This window comes from Phyllobates terribilis, unplaced genomic scaffold, assembly GCF_046119375.1.
Source record: "Phyllobates terribilis strain yellow unplaced genomic scaffold, ASM4611937v1 Scaffold_9__5_contigs__length_417890890, whole genome shotgun sequence".
In the NCBI taxonomy this organism is placed as follows: Eukaryota; Metazoa; Chordata; class Amphibia; order Anura; family Dendrobatidae; genus Phyllobates; species Phyllobates terribilis.
In genome coordinates this window covers 185679660-185694428 of record NW_027362769.1, presented here as the reverse complement: position 1 = coordinate 185694428, position 14769 = coordinate 185679660, and the positions used below count along the sequence as shown (strand labels likewise).

Genomic DNA, 14769 nt, shown 5'->3' with positions numbered 1-14769 from the left:
AGAGTTACATTTCTATCACCTGTATGTCCATAGTAGAGGTCAGATATCTCCCAGGGAGGACAGATTCCCATCAGACCTCTACTATGGTCATACAGGTAGGTATAGAGTTACATTTCTATCACCTGTATGCTCATAGTAGAGGTCAGATATCTCCCAGGGGGGACAGACTCCCATCAGACCTCTACTATGGCCATACAGGTAGGTATAGAGTTACATTTCTATCACCTGTATGTCCATAGTAGAGGTCAGATATCTCCCAGGGGGGACAGACTCCCAACAGACCTCTACTATGGCCATACAGGTAGGTATAGAGTTACATTTCTATCACCTGTATGTCCATAGTAGAGGTCAGATATCTCCCAGGGAGGACAGATTCCCATCAGACCTCTACTATGGCCATACAGGTAGGTATAGAGTTACATTTCTATCACCTGTATGTCCATAGTAGAGGTCAGATATCTCCCAGGAGGGACAGATTCCCATCAGACCTCTACTATGGCCATACAGGTAGGTATAGAGTTACATTTCTATCACCTGTATGTCCATAGTAGAGGTCAGATATCTCCCAGGGGGGACAGACTCCCATCAGACCTCTACTATGGTCATACAGGTAGGTATAGAGTTACATTTCTATCACCTGTATGCTCATAGTAGAGGTCAGATATCTCCCAGGGGGGACAGACTCCCATCAGACCTCTACTATGGCCATACAGGTAGGTATAGAGTTACATTTCTATCACCTGTATGTCCATAGTAGAGGTCAGATATCTCCCAGGGGGGACAGACTCCCAACAGACCTCTACTATGGCCATACAGGTAGGTATAGAGTTACATTTCTATCACCTGTATGTCCATAGTAGAGGTCAGATATCTCCCAGGGGGGACAGACTCCCATCAGACCTCTACTATGACCATACAGGTAGGTATAGAGTTACATTTCTATCACCTGTATGCTCATAGTAGAGGTCAGATATCTCCCAGGGGGGACAGATTCTCATCAGACCTCTACTATGGCCATACAGGTAGGTATAGAGTTACATTTCTATCACCTGTATGTCCATAGTAGAGGTCAGATATCTCCCAGGGGGGACAGATTCCCATCAGACCTCTACTATGGCCATACAGGTAGGTATAGAGTTACATTTCTATCACCTGTATGCCCATAGTAGAGGTCAGATATCTCCCAGGGGGGGGGACAGATTCCCATCAGACCTCTACTATGGCCATACAGGTAGATATAGAGTTACATTTCTATCCCCTGTATGCCCATAGTAGAGGTCAGATATCTCCCAGGGGGGACAGACTCCCATCAGACCTCTACTATGGCCATACAGGTAGGTATAGAGCTACATTTCTATCCCCTGTATGCCCATAGTAGAGGTCAGATATCTCCCAGGGGGGACAGACTCCCATCAGACCTCTACTATGGCCATACAGGTAGGTATAGAGCTACATTTCTATCCCCTGTATGCCCATAGTAGAGGTCAGATATCTCCCAGGGGGGACAGATTCCCATCAGACCTCTACTATGGCCATACAGGTAGGTATAGAGTTACATTTCTATCACCTGTATGCCCATAGTAGAGGTCAGATATCTCCCAGGGGAGGACAGACTCCCATCAGACCTGTACTATGGCCATACAGGTAGGTATAGAGTTACATTTCTATCACCTGTATGCCCATAGTAGAGGTCAGATATCTCCCAGGGGGGACAGATTCCCATCAGACCTCTACTATGGCCATACAGGTAGGTATAGAGTTACATTTCTATCACCTGTATGCCCATAGTAGAGGTCAGATATCTCCCAGGGGGGACAGATTCCCATCAGACCTCTACTATGGCCATACAGGGAGGTATAGAGTTACATTTCTATCACCTATATGCCCATAGTAGAGGTCAGATATCTCCCAGGGGGGACAGATTCCCATCAGACCTCTACTATGGCCATACACGTAGGTATAGAGTTACATTTCTATCACCTGTATGTCCATAGTAGAGGTCAGATATCTCCCAGGGGGGACAGATTCCCATCAGACCTCTACTATGGCCATACAGGTAGGTATAGAGTTACATTTCTATCACCTGTATGCCCATAGTAGAGGTCAGATATCTCCCAGGGGGGACAGACTCCCATCAGACCTCTACTATGGCCATACAGGTAGGTATAGAGTTACATTTCTATCACCTGTATGCCCATAGTACAGGTCAGATATCTCCCAGGAGGGACAGATTCCCATCAGACCTCTACTATGGCCATACAGGTAGGTATAGAGTTACATTTCTATCACCTGTATGGCCCATAGTAGAGGTCAGATATCTCCCAGGAGGGACAGACTCCCATCAGACCTCTACTATGGCCATACAGGTAGGTATAGAGTTACATTTCTATCACCTGTATGGCCCATAGTAGAGGTCAGATATCTCCCAGGGGGGACAGATTCCCATCAGACCTCTACTATGGCCATACAGGTAGGTATAGAGTTACATTTCTATCACCTGTATGCCCATAGTAGAGGTCAGATATCTCCCAGGGGAGGACAGACTCCCATCAGACCTGTACTATGGCCATACAGGTAGGTATAGAGTTACATTTCTATCACCTGTATGGCCCATAGTAGAGGTCAGATATCTCCCAGGGGGGACAGATTCCCATCAGACCTCTACTATGGGCCATACAGGTAGGTATAGAGTTACATTTCTATCACCTGTATGCCCATAGTAGTGGTCAGATATCTCCCAGGGGGGACAGACTCCCATCAGACCTCTACTATGGCCATACAGGTAGGTATAGAGTTACATTTCTATCACCTGTATGCCCATAGTAGAGGTCAGATATCTCCCAGGGGGGACAGATTCCCATCAGACCTCTACTATGGCCATACAGGGAGGTATAGAGTTACATTTCTATCACCTGTATGGCCCATAGTAGAGGTCAGATATCTCCCAGGGGGGACAGATTCCCATCAGACCTCTACTATGGCCATACAGGTAGGTATAGAGTTACATTTCTATCACCTGTATGCCCATAGTAGAGGTCAGATATCTCCCAGGGGGGACAGATTCCCATCAGACCTCTACTATGGGCCATACAGGTAGGTATAGAGTTACATTTCTATCACCTGTATGCCCATAGTAGAGGTCAGATATCTCCCAGGGGGGACAGACTCCCATCAGACCTCTACTATGGCCATACAGGTAGGTATAGAGTTACATTTCTATCACCTGTATGCCCATAGTAGAGGTCAGATATCTCCCAGGGGGGACAGATTCCCATCAGACCTCTACTATGGCCATACAGGTAGGTATAGAGTTACATTTCTATCACCTGTATGCCCATAGTAGAGGTCAGATATCTCCCAGGGGGGACAGATTCCCATCAGACCTCTACTATGGCCATACAGGGAGGTATAGAGTTACATTTCTATCACCTATATGCCCATAGTAGAGGTCAGATATCTCCCAGGGGGGACAGATTCCCATCAGACCTCTACTATGGCCATACAGGTAGGTATAGAGTTACATTTCTATCACCTGTATGCCCATAGTAGAGGTCAGATATCTCCCAGGGGGGACAGATTCCCATCAGACCTCTACTATGGCCATACAGGTAGGTATAGAGTTACATTTCTATCACCTGTATGTCCATAGTAGAGGTCAGATATCTCCCAGGGGGGACAGATTCCCATCAGACCTCTACTATGGCCATACAGGTAGGTATAGAGTTACATTTCTATCACCTGTATGCCCATAGTAGAGGTCAGATATCTCCGAGGGGGGACAGACTCCCATCAGACCTCTACTATGGCCATACAGGTAGGTATAGAGTTACATTTCTATCACCTGTATGTCCATAGTAGAGGTCAGATATCTCCCAGGGGGGACAGATTCCCTTTAAGTTCTGTTATTCTATTGTATCAAAAACTTATTTCATGCAATAGAATGCAAATTAATTATGGAAAAATTTTACAATGTGATTTTCTGGACTTTTTCAAGATTTTGTCTCTCACAGGTGAAGTGACCTACGATAAAAATTACAGACCTCTCCATTCTCTGTAGGTGGGAAATTTGCAAAATCGCCAGTGTATCAAATACTTATTTTCCACACTATATAATTATATACAGGAGGTGCCCAGGTTATACCAGCTGTACATATATAATTATATACAGAAGATGCCCAGGTTATACCAGCTGTACATATATAATTATATACAGGGGATGCCCAGGTTATACCAGCTGTACATATATAATTATATACAGGAGATGCCCAGGTTATACCAGCTGTACATATATAATTATATACAGGAGATGCCCAGGTTATACCAGCTGTACATATATAATTATATACAGAAGATGCCCAGGTTATACCAGCTGTACATATATAGTTATATACAGGAGATGCCCACGTTATACCAGCTGTACATATATAATTATATACAGGAGATGACCAGGTTATACCAGCTGTACATATATAATTATAAACAGAAGATGTCCAGGTTATACCAGCTGTACATATATAATTATATACAGCAGATGCCCAGGTTATACCAGCTGTACATATATAATTATATACAGGAGATGACCAGGTTATACCAGCTGTTCATATATAATTACATACAGGAGATGCCCAGGTTATACTGTTTATATATAGGAGATGCCCAGGTTATACCAGCTGTACATAAATAATTATATACAGGGGATGCCCGGGTTATACCAGCTGTATATATATAATTATATACAGGAGATGCCCAGGTTATACCAGCTGTACATAAATAATTATACACAGGAGATGCTTGGGTTATACCAGCTGTACATATATAATTATATACAGAAGATGCCCAGGTTATACCAGCTGTACATATATAATTATATACAGGAGATGCTCGGGTTATACCAGCTGCACATATATAATTATATACAGAAAATGCCAAGGTTATACCAGCTGTACACATATAATTATATACAGAAGATGCCCAGGTTATACCAGCTGTACATATATAATTATATACAGAAGATGCCCATGTTATATCAGCTGTACATATATAATTATATACAGAAGATGCAAAGGTTATACCAGCTGTACACATATAATTATATACAGAAGATGCCCAGGTTATATCAGCTGTACATATATAGTTATATACAGAAGATGCCCAGGTTATACCAGCTGTACATATATAGTTATATACAGAAGATGCCCAGGTAATACCAGCTGTACATATATAATTATATACAGAAGATGCCCAGGTTATACCAGCTGTACATATATATTTATATACAGGGGATGCCCAGGTTATACCGACTGTACATATATAATTATGTACAGGAGATGCCCAGGTTATACCAGCTGTACATATATAATTATATACAGAAGATGCCCAGGTTATACCAGCTGTACATATATATTTATATACAGGGGATGCCCAGGTTATACCGACTGTACACATATTATTATTATTATTATTATTTATAATTATATACAGAAGATGCCTGGGTTATACCAGCTGTACATATATATTTATATACAGGGGATGCCCATGTTATACCATCTGTACATATATAATCAAATACAGGAGATGCCCAGGTTATACCAGATGCACAAATATAATTATATACAGGAGATGCCCGGGTTATACCATCTGTACATGTATAATCATATACAGGAGATGCCCAGGTTATACAAGCTGTACATATATAATTATATACAGGAGATGCCCAGGTTATACCAGCTGTGTATATAGAATTATATACAGAAGATGCCCAGGTTATACTGGCTGTACATATATAATTATATACAGAAGATGCCCAGGTTATACGAGCTGTACATATATAATTATATGCAGGAGATGCCCAGGTTATACCAGCTGTACATATATAATTATATACAGAATAATCCTCAAATTATACCAGCTATACATATATAATTATATACAGGGGATGCCCAGGTTATACCATCTGTACATATATAATTATATACAGGAGATGCCCAGGTTATACCAGATGTACATATATAATTATAAAGAGAAGATGCCCAGGTTATACCAGCTGTACATATATAATTATATACAGAAGATGCCCAGGTTATACCAGCTGTACATATATAATTATATACAGGAGATGCCCAGGTTATGCAAGCTGTACATATATAATTATATACAGGAGATGCCCAGGTTATACCAGCTGTATATATAGAATTATATACAGAAGATGCCCAGGTTATACTGGCTGTACATATATAATTATATACAGAAGATGCCCAGGTTATACCAGCTGTACATATATAATTATATGCAGGAGATGCCCAGGTTATACCAGCTGTACATATATAATTATATACAGAATAATCCTCAAATTATACCAGCTATACATATCTAATTATATACAGGGAATGCCCAGGTTATACCATCTGTACATATATAATTATATACAGGAGATGCCCAGGTTATACCAGATGTACATATATAATTATAAACAGAAGATGCCCAGGTTATACCAGCTGTACATATATAATTATATACAGGAGATGCCCAGGTTATACCAGCTGTACATATATAATTATATACAGGAGATGACCAGGTTATACCAGCTGTACATATATAATTATATACAGGAGATGTCCAGGTTATACCAGCTGTTCATATATAATTATATACAGGAGATGCCCAGGTTATACCAGCTGTACATATATAATTATATACAGGAGATGCCCAGGTTATACCAGCTGTATATATATAATTATATACAGGAGATGTCCAGGTTATACCAGCTGTTCATATATAATTATATACAGGAGATGCCCAGGTTATACTATCTGTACATAAATAATTATATACAGGAGATGACCAGGTTATACCAGCTGTACATATATAATTATATACAGGAGATGACCAGGTTATACCAGCTGTACATATATAATTATATACAGGAGATGCCCAGGTTATACCAGCTGTATATATATAATTATATACAGGAGATGTCCAGGTTATACCAGCTGTACATATATAATTATATACAGAAGATGCCCAGGTTATACCAGCTGTACATATATAATTATATACAGGAGATGCCCAGGTTATACCAGCTGTACATATATAATTATATACAGAAGATGCCCAGGTTATACCAGCTGTACATATATAATTATATACAGAAGATGCAAAGGTTATACCAGCTGTACACATATAATTATATACAGAAGATGCCCAGGTTATATCAGCTGTACATATATAATAATATACAGGAGATGCCCAGGTTATATCAGCTGTACATATATAGTTATATACAGAAGATGCCCAGGTTATACCAGCTGTACATATATAGTTATATACAGAAGATGCCCAGGTTATACCAGCTGTACATATATAATTATATACAGAAGATGCCCAGGTTATACCAGCTGTACATATATAAGTATATACAGGAGATGCCCAGGTTATACCAGCTGTACATATATAATTATATACAGGAGACGCCCAGGTTATACCAGCTGTACATGTATAATTATATACAGGGGATGTCCGGGTTATACCAGCTGTACACATATAATTATATACAGGAGATGCCCAGGTTATACCAGCTGTACATATATAATTATATACAGGAGATGCCCAGGTTATACCAGCTGTACATATATATTTATATACAGGGGATGCCCATGTTATACCATCTGTACATATATAATTATATACAGAAGATGCCCAGGTTATACCAGCTGGACATATATAATTATATACAGGAGATGCCCGGGTTATACCAGCTGAACATATATCATTATATACAGGAGATGCCCAGGTTATACCAGCTGTACATATATAATTATATACAGCAGATACCCAGGTTATACCTGCATGGTTGGTATCACTATACCCTAGAGGCTGTAAATTTATAATCGTGCCGGCGGTGCTGGTGCGCGGCTGTGGCTGGCAGGTGGCAGCGGGTGGTATGGCGGTTACCAGTGCCGCGCTGGCAGTTGATCTTCGTGCACATTGCAGCCAGAATGCTTCGTAGTAGCAGATGTGAGATGATGTTACACAGCTGGAGTCGGGCAGAACGGGGGAATTAATGCCCATTAATGTGTAACAGAGATGTTGCCGTGTCTGCGGCACTCACAGATCTGGCAGCACCGGCCACTTAAAGAGACAGGCCGGCACTTGACGTCTAAATGTGAATGTGATCGCAGCGACACTCGGGCAGTTCTTGTGTTTCATTATATGGAGTTTGACGACTGCGGAGAAAGAGTAATAAAATATTAAAGCTGTTCTCCTAATAATCAGTGTGCGGAGGAAATGATCACATGACGCGGCGATAACGCCACCGCGGACACTGCGCTCCAGCGAATGCTATATGTTACAGAAAAATACTGATAGTGTCGATCCAGTATCTAATATTCCAGAAAGTCTGATAATCCAGCACTTGTACTAACCGCTGAAGATTTGCCACAATTCTGTCCAGTCTAGACGAGCTTCCCCAGACTGATCTTGTTACGTCTCACAGCTGAGGGTCTGTTACTGTTGTATCTAGCCTAGACAATCCTCTGCAGGTACATTCACATGTCAGTATTTTGTATCAATGTTTGTATGCTGAAGCCAGAAGCAAGAAAAACTATAATTGAAAGATTGACACCTGTTCTGTGTTTTGGAGACACTCCTGCTTTTGGCATACAAATACTGATGTCTGAATGAGGCCTGAACTAGACTGCCTGGATACAATGTATCAGTGCAGTGTAAAATGTAAGGATTGTCTGGACTGGACACAATTGTAACAAACCCTAATGATAGAAATAAGAATGTTTCCATTCACAGACAGCAAGCAGTGAGCCTTATAATGAAGTGAAATAAAGTGGACCAAAAAATGTTGCATGTTGTACTTGCAAACAACTTACATTAAAAATTCCAGTTTTTTCTTGACACTGTCACAAAGTTGAAGTGGTTGGAAGTGGGCATGGTTCTCACTGAGCGGAGTGGTCTCCAAGGATAAGACCAAACCCAATACATATATATATACATATATATATATATATATATATATATATATATATATATATATATATATATATATATATACAGTCATGACCAAAAGTATTGAGAATGAGACAAATAGTAATTTTTCCAAAGTTTACTGCTTCATTTTTTTAATGGCAATTTGCATATACTCCTGAATGTCAGAGAGTGATCAGCTTAACAGCAATTACTGTACTTGCAAAGTCAATATTTGCCCAGAAAATGAACTTTAACCCCAAAACACATTTCAACATCATTGCAGTCCTGCCTTAAAAGGAGCAGCTAACATCGTTTTTGTTAGAACCTTGCTGTTAGGTTTTTTTTCCTTTGCTGGTCACATGACCTTGTTGGCCTATTTAATCCTGCTCCGCCCTTCTGGCTTTGCTGGACTTCATTGTATATCTACTTTCTAGCTAGCCTGTGCTCTGTATCTAACTCTGTTAGTTTGCTTGGTCTACGGACCTCTAGGTTCTATCTATTTTGTTTGTTCGTCTTTCTGCTGCTATTTCTGTTAGGAGGTGTCCCATATTCCTCCCAGTCCTTAGTACTTGTAGGGATTCCCTCCCCAAATCTATAGGTCTCCGTACAGACTAGATTAGGACTTTAGCAGGTCTGATCGCAGGATCAGGTTCCCTGTTACATCGTAGGGATTCAGCTGAGTCTTATAGTAGGGACAGATCTCCTCTCTTTCCTTAGCTTTGGTAGCAGAACATAACAGTAAGTCCAGCCTGTAAATTCTCTAAGGAAAGATTTTTTTTTTGTTCCATCATGGTGTCGGTTCAGGATTTGGCTAAACACCTGCAGGGACTCTCTCTGGAAGTGGCCGAGCTCCGTCAGCACGTGAGTAGCTGTCCTGGAGCACATTTCTTGGAGCCTAAGGTATGTTTGCCGGATTTATTTTTTGGTGAACATCGAGAATTTTTTTCATTTAAAAATGCTTGCTTATTGTATTTTCGTTTGAGACCCAAGTCCCTCTGGGGATGAATCCCAGCGCGTAGGGTTCATAATGTCACTTTTGCGCAAAGAGCCTCAGGAGTGGGCCTTTTCTTTGCAACCTAGTGATACATGCTTCAGATCAGTGATAGTTTTTTTCTGCTTTAGGACTATATATGATGATCCTGACCGTGTGGCATCAGCTGAGACTGAGTTGAGACGTTTAAACAAGGATCAGGTAATATGGAAAAATATTGTACACATTTTCGTCGTTGGTCCACTCAAACAGGGTGGAACGATTCTGCTCTGAAAAGTCTATTTCTTGCTGGGCTCAGTGAAAAGGTTTAAAGACCTGCTAATTGCTTATCCTACACCTGAGGATTTGCAACAGGCTATGCAATTAGCTATACGGGTGGACAGAAGACTGCGTGCTAGGGTTTAATGAGAGCAAATCCTCTGCTATGTCAGTTTCTGGTTATGATAATGTGTGTACTAACAGTGGTGAACCGATGGAGATTGGATCGGTGGCACCTCGCTCTCAAGAAAAACACCGTCGTTTTTCAGAAGGCTTGTGTTTCTATTGCGGGAAATCTGGTCATTGATTAAGGCTGTGAGCTTCGTATGAAGAAAGAAAAAAAAATGGTCAGTCATGCCCGTATTGCCTGTTTAAATTCCAAGGGTATATTTTTAGCTGCTTCCACGATTGCTCAGAAAAAATTAATGGGAATTTCGGGTGTTTGTGATTGCGGGTCTACACTGAATGTTATTGATGGGGGATTCGTGGAAAAACTCAATTTAAAACCTGAACCTTTATCATCCCCCATTGCTGTGGTTCTGTGGATGGTTCCCCTTTGAAGAATATTACTCTCAAAGGTCAGTGAATTTCCTCTCACTATTAATGGTGTTCACCATGAGAAATTGGATTTGGTAGTGTTGAATAACTTGCCTTCTCCAGTAATATTGGGTTTGCCCTGGTTAAAATTTCACAATCCTGTACTGGATTGGTCTACCAGTGAAATTAAATCCTGGAGCCATAAATGTTATGACAAGTGTTGTAACGGGCGTATTGCAGCTTTGGATAGGGGAGAATTGCCTGTTCCTATTCAGGATTTTTGGAGAGTTTTTTCTGAGAAAGAATCGCAGGTTTTGCCTCCCCATAGAGACTATGATTGTTCTATTGAATTTGTCCCTGGAGCGACTCTTCCTAAAAGTCGTTTATTTAACCTTACTATTCCTGAGAGGAAGGCTTTGGAGGAAATACATACAGACAAGTTTGGCCGCCGGTCACATTAGGCCCTCTAAGTCTCCTGTGGCGGTTGGATTTTTTTTTGTAAAAAAAAAGGACGGCGGTTTACGTCCTTGTCTTGGATTTTCGTGAGATAACAAAATTACGGTACGCAATCCTTACCCACTGCCATTGATTCCTGATCTGTTTAACCAGTTATTGGGGCCAAGTGGTTATCTAAAATTGACATTAAGGGGGCATACAATCTGTTGCGCATGAAGGAGGGTGATGAATGGAAGACTGCTTTTAACACTCCTGTGGGTCATTTTGAGAATCTGGTTATGCCTTTTGGTCTTACTAATGCTCCTGCATTTTTTCAGAATCTGATTAATGACATCCTTAGACCTTTGATCGGTAAAAATGTGGTTGTGTATTTGGATGACATTTTGATTTATTCGCCAGATCTGGAGTCTCATTGGCGGAGCGTGCGTGAGGTATTACAGTTATTAATGGACAATTCGCTTTTGCTAAGCTGGAGAAATGTGAGTTCGCTGTACAGAGAATTAGTTTTTTGGGCTACATTATCTCCAGCAAAGGTTTTGAGATGGATCCGGTTAAGGTTCAGGCTGTGCAGGAATGGCCTAGGCCTATTGGTTTGAAATCAATACAGAGGTTTTGGGTTTCGCCAATTACTATAGAAAATTCATAAAAAATTTTTCTAGTATTGTCAAACCTCTGACTGATCTCACCAGGAAAGGTGCTGCTGCGGTTCAGTGGTCTTCTGAGGCCATTGAAGCTTTTGTGTATCTCAAGGAGAGGTTCACCTCTGCTCCCATCCTTATGCAGCCTGATGTTACTAGGCCGTTTTTGGTTGAGGTTGATGCTTCCTCTGTGGGGGTTGGCGCAGTATTGTCTCAGGATAACGGGGATGGATTACATCCCTGTGCATTTTTTTCAAAAAAATTTTTCGGAGACTGAATTGAATTACGATATTGGTAATCGGGAATTATTGGCTATTAAACTCGCATTTGAACACTGGCGCCACTTCTTGGAAGGTGCGGAATTTCCCGTTCAGGTTCTTACGGATCATAAAAATCTGATATATCTTGATGCTGCCAAGCGCCTGAATGCCCGTCAGGCTAGGTGGGCACTGTTTTTCTCGCGGTTTAATTTCTCCGTTACTTACATCCCTGGTACTAAGAATGTTAAGGCGGATGCCTTGTCTCGCAGTTTTTCTCCCATAGTCGGTGCTGAGAAAGAGGAAAACATTTTACAAGAAGGTGTTGTGATAGCTGCTTTAGACTCCGTTTTGGAAGATGAGATTCTTTAAAGCTCAGGAGAATGCCCCATCTAACACTCCTCATGGGAGGTTGTTTGTGCCTGGGACCTTTAGGAGAGATTTGTTTGTTGAGTGTCACGAATCTCGGTTGGCAGGTCATCCCGGAATCTCTGAGACCAAGAGACTGGTGGGTCGCAGTTTTTGGTGGCCTGGATGGCAGAAGGAAGTCATTAAGTGGGTGCGCCAATGTACTATATGTGCTAGATCTAAGTCCTCACATACTCCTGCTGCGGGGTTGCTTTGTCCTTTGGAGGTCCCCAGTGCTCCTTGGACACATTTGGCTATGGACTTTATAACTGACCTTCCCCCCTCTGAGGGTTTTACTGTCATCTGGGTGGTCGTGGACCGTTTTAGCAAGATGTGTCACTTGGTTCCCTTCGTCAAACTGCCCTGCGCTAAAACTCTCGCTAAGGCCTTTGTCAAGGAAATTGTCAGACTTCATGGCGTTCCTACTGACATTGTTTCTGATAGGGGTCCTCAGTTCGTGGCTCGTTTTTGGCGTGCCTTTTGTGACAGGTTGGGAATTCATTTGTCGTTTTCGTCCGGATATCATCCTGAATCTAATGGCCAGACAGAAAGGAAAAAACCAGGATGTTGAGCTGTTCTTGCGTTGTTTTGTGGCAGACAATCAAGAGGGGTGGTCTGAGTTTCTGCCACTTGCCGAATTTGCTCTGAACAATCATACATCTTCTTCTGCTGGTTGTTCGCCTTTTTTTTGTTGTTCTGGAGACATCCGTCGTTTGGGTCGTTCTCCAAGTTGGGATCTGCCGTGCCTGAGGAGGAGAATTTTTCCGGTGATTTGGAAAGAGTTTGGACGGATGTGCGTGGTAATCTTCAGGAGGCCAACAGAAAATCTAAAGACTACTTTGATAGGAAACGACAGGAGGTTTTGTTCGCTGTTGGTGACATGGTTTGGTTGTCCTCTAGGAATCTGCGGTTGAGATTCCTTCTAGAAAATTGGGTCCCAAGTTTGTAGGGCCCTTTAAGGTGCTTCAGGTTGTCAACCAATCTGCTGGTTAGGTTGGAGGTTCCTACCTCCTGGAGAATTAATCCGGTCTTTCATGTCTCTCTGTTAAAAAAGCTGTTGTGTCGGATGGTGACGCCTCTGCCTCTGTTCCTCCGGTGGTGGAGGACGGGGAATATGAAATTTCTCGCATCCTTGACTCTAGACGGTATAGAGGTAGTTTGCAGTATCTTGTGGCCTGGAAAGGTTTCGGACCGAGGATAACTCTTGGGTGAGGTCAGATGATGTTTCCGCGTCCAGACTTATCAGAGAGAGCGTTTCACAGGAGATTTCCTGATAAGCCTGGTCCTAGGGGATCCGGAGGATCCTCTTAGAAGGGGGGGTACTGTTAGAACCTTGCTGTTAGGTTTTTTTTCCTTTGCTGGTCACATGACCTTGTTGGCCTATTTAATCCTGCTCCGCCCTTCTGGCTTTGCTGGACTTCATTGTATATCTACTTTCTAGCTAGCCTGTGCTCTGTATCTAACTCTGTTAGTTTGCTTGGTCTACGGACCTCTAGGTTCTATCTATTTTGTTTGTTCGTCTTTCTGCTGCTATTTCTGTTAGGAGGTGTCCCATATTCCTCCCAGTCCTTAGTACTTGTAGGGATTCCCTCCCCAAATCTATAGGTCTCCGTACAGACTAGATTAGGACTTTAGCAGGTCTGATCGCAGGATCAGGTTCCCTGTTACATCGTAGGGATTCAGCTGAGTCTTATAGTAGGGACAGATCTCCTCTCTTTCCTTAGCTTTGGTAGCAGAACATAACAGTTTTAGTGATTGATCCATTAACACAGGTGTGGTGTTGATGAGGACAGGGCTGGCGATCAATCAGTCATGATTAAGTAAGAATGACATCACTGGACACTTTAAAAGGAGGCTGGTTCTTGGTATCATTGTTTCTCTTCAGTTAACCATGGTTATCTCTAAAGAAACACGTGCAGCCATCATTGCACTGCACAAAAATGGCCTAACAGGGAAGAGTATCGCAGCTACAAAGATTGCACCTCAGTCAACAATCAAGAACTTCAAGGAGAGTGCTTCCATTGTTGTCAAAAAGGCTCCAGGGCGCCCAAGAAAGACCAGCAAGCGCCAGGACCGTATCTTAAAACTGTTTCAGCTGCGGGATGGGACTACCAGCAGTGCCGAGCTTGCTCAGGAATGGCAGCAGGCTGGTGTGAGTGCTTCTGCACGCTCTGTGAGGCGGAGACTCTTTGAGCAAGGGCTGGTTTCAAGGAGGGCCGCAAAGAAGCCACTTCTCTCCAGAAAAAAC

At 42.0% G+C, this 14769-nt stretch overlaps 1 protein-coding gene across 2 annotated transcripts in view; it reads right to left on the bottom strand.

Annotated features, from left to right (window-relative positions):
* GLI2 (GLI family zinc finger 2) overlaps positions 1-14769 on the bottom strand; it is a 294201-nt gene that overhangs the window by 58381 nt on the left and 221051 nt on the right. The gene's annotated exons all lie outside the window — the stretch shown is intronic.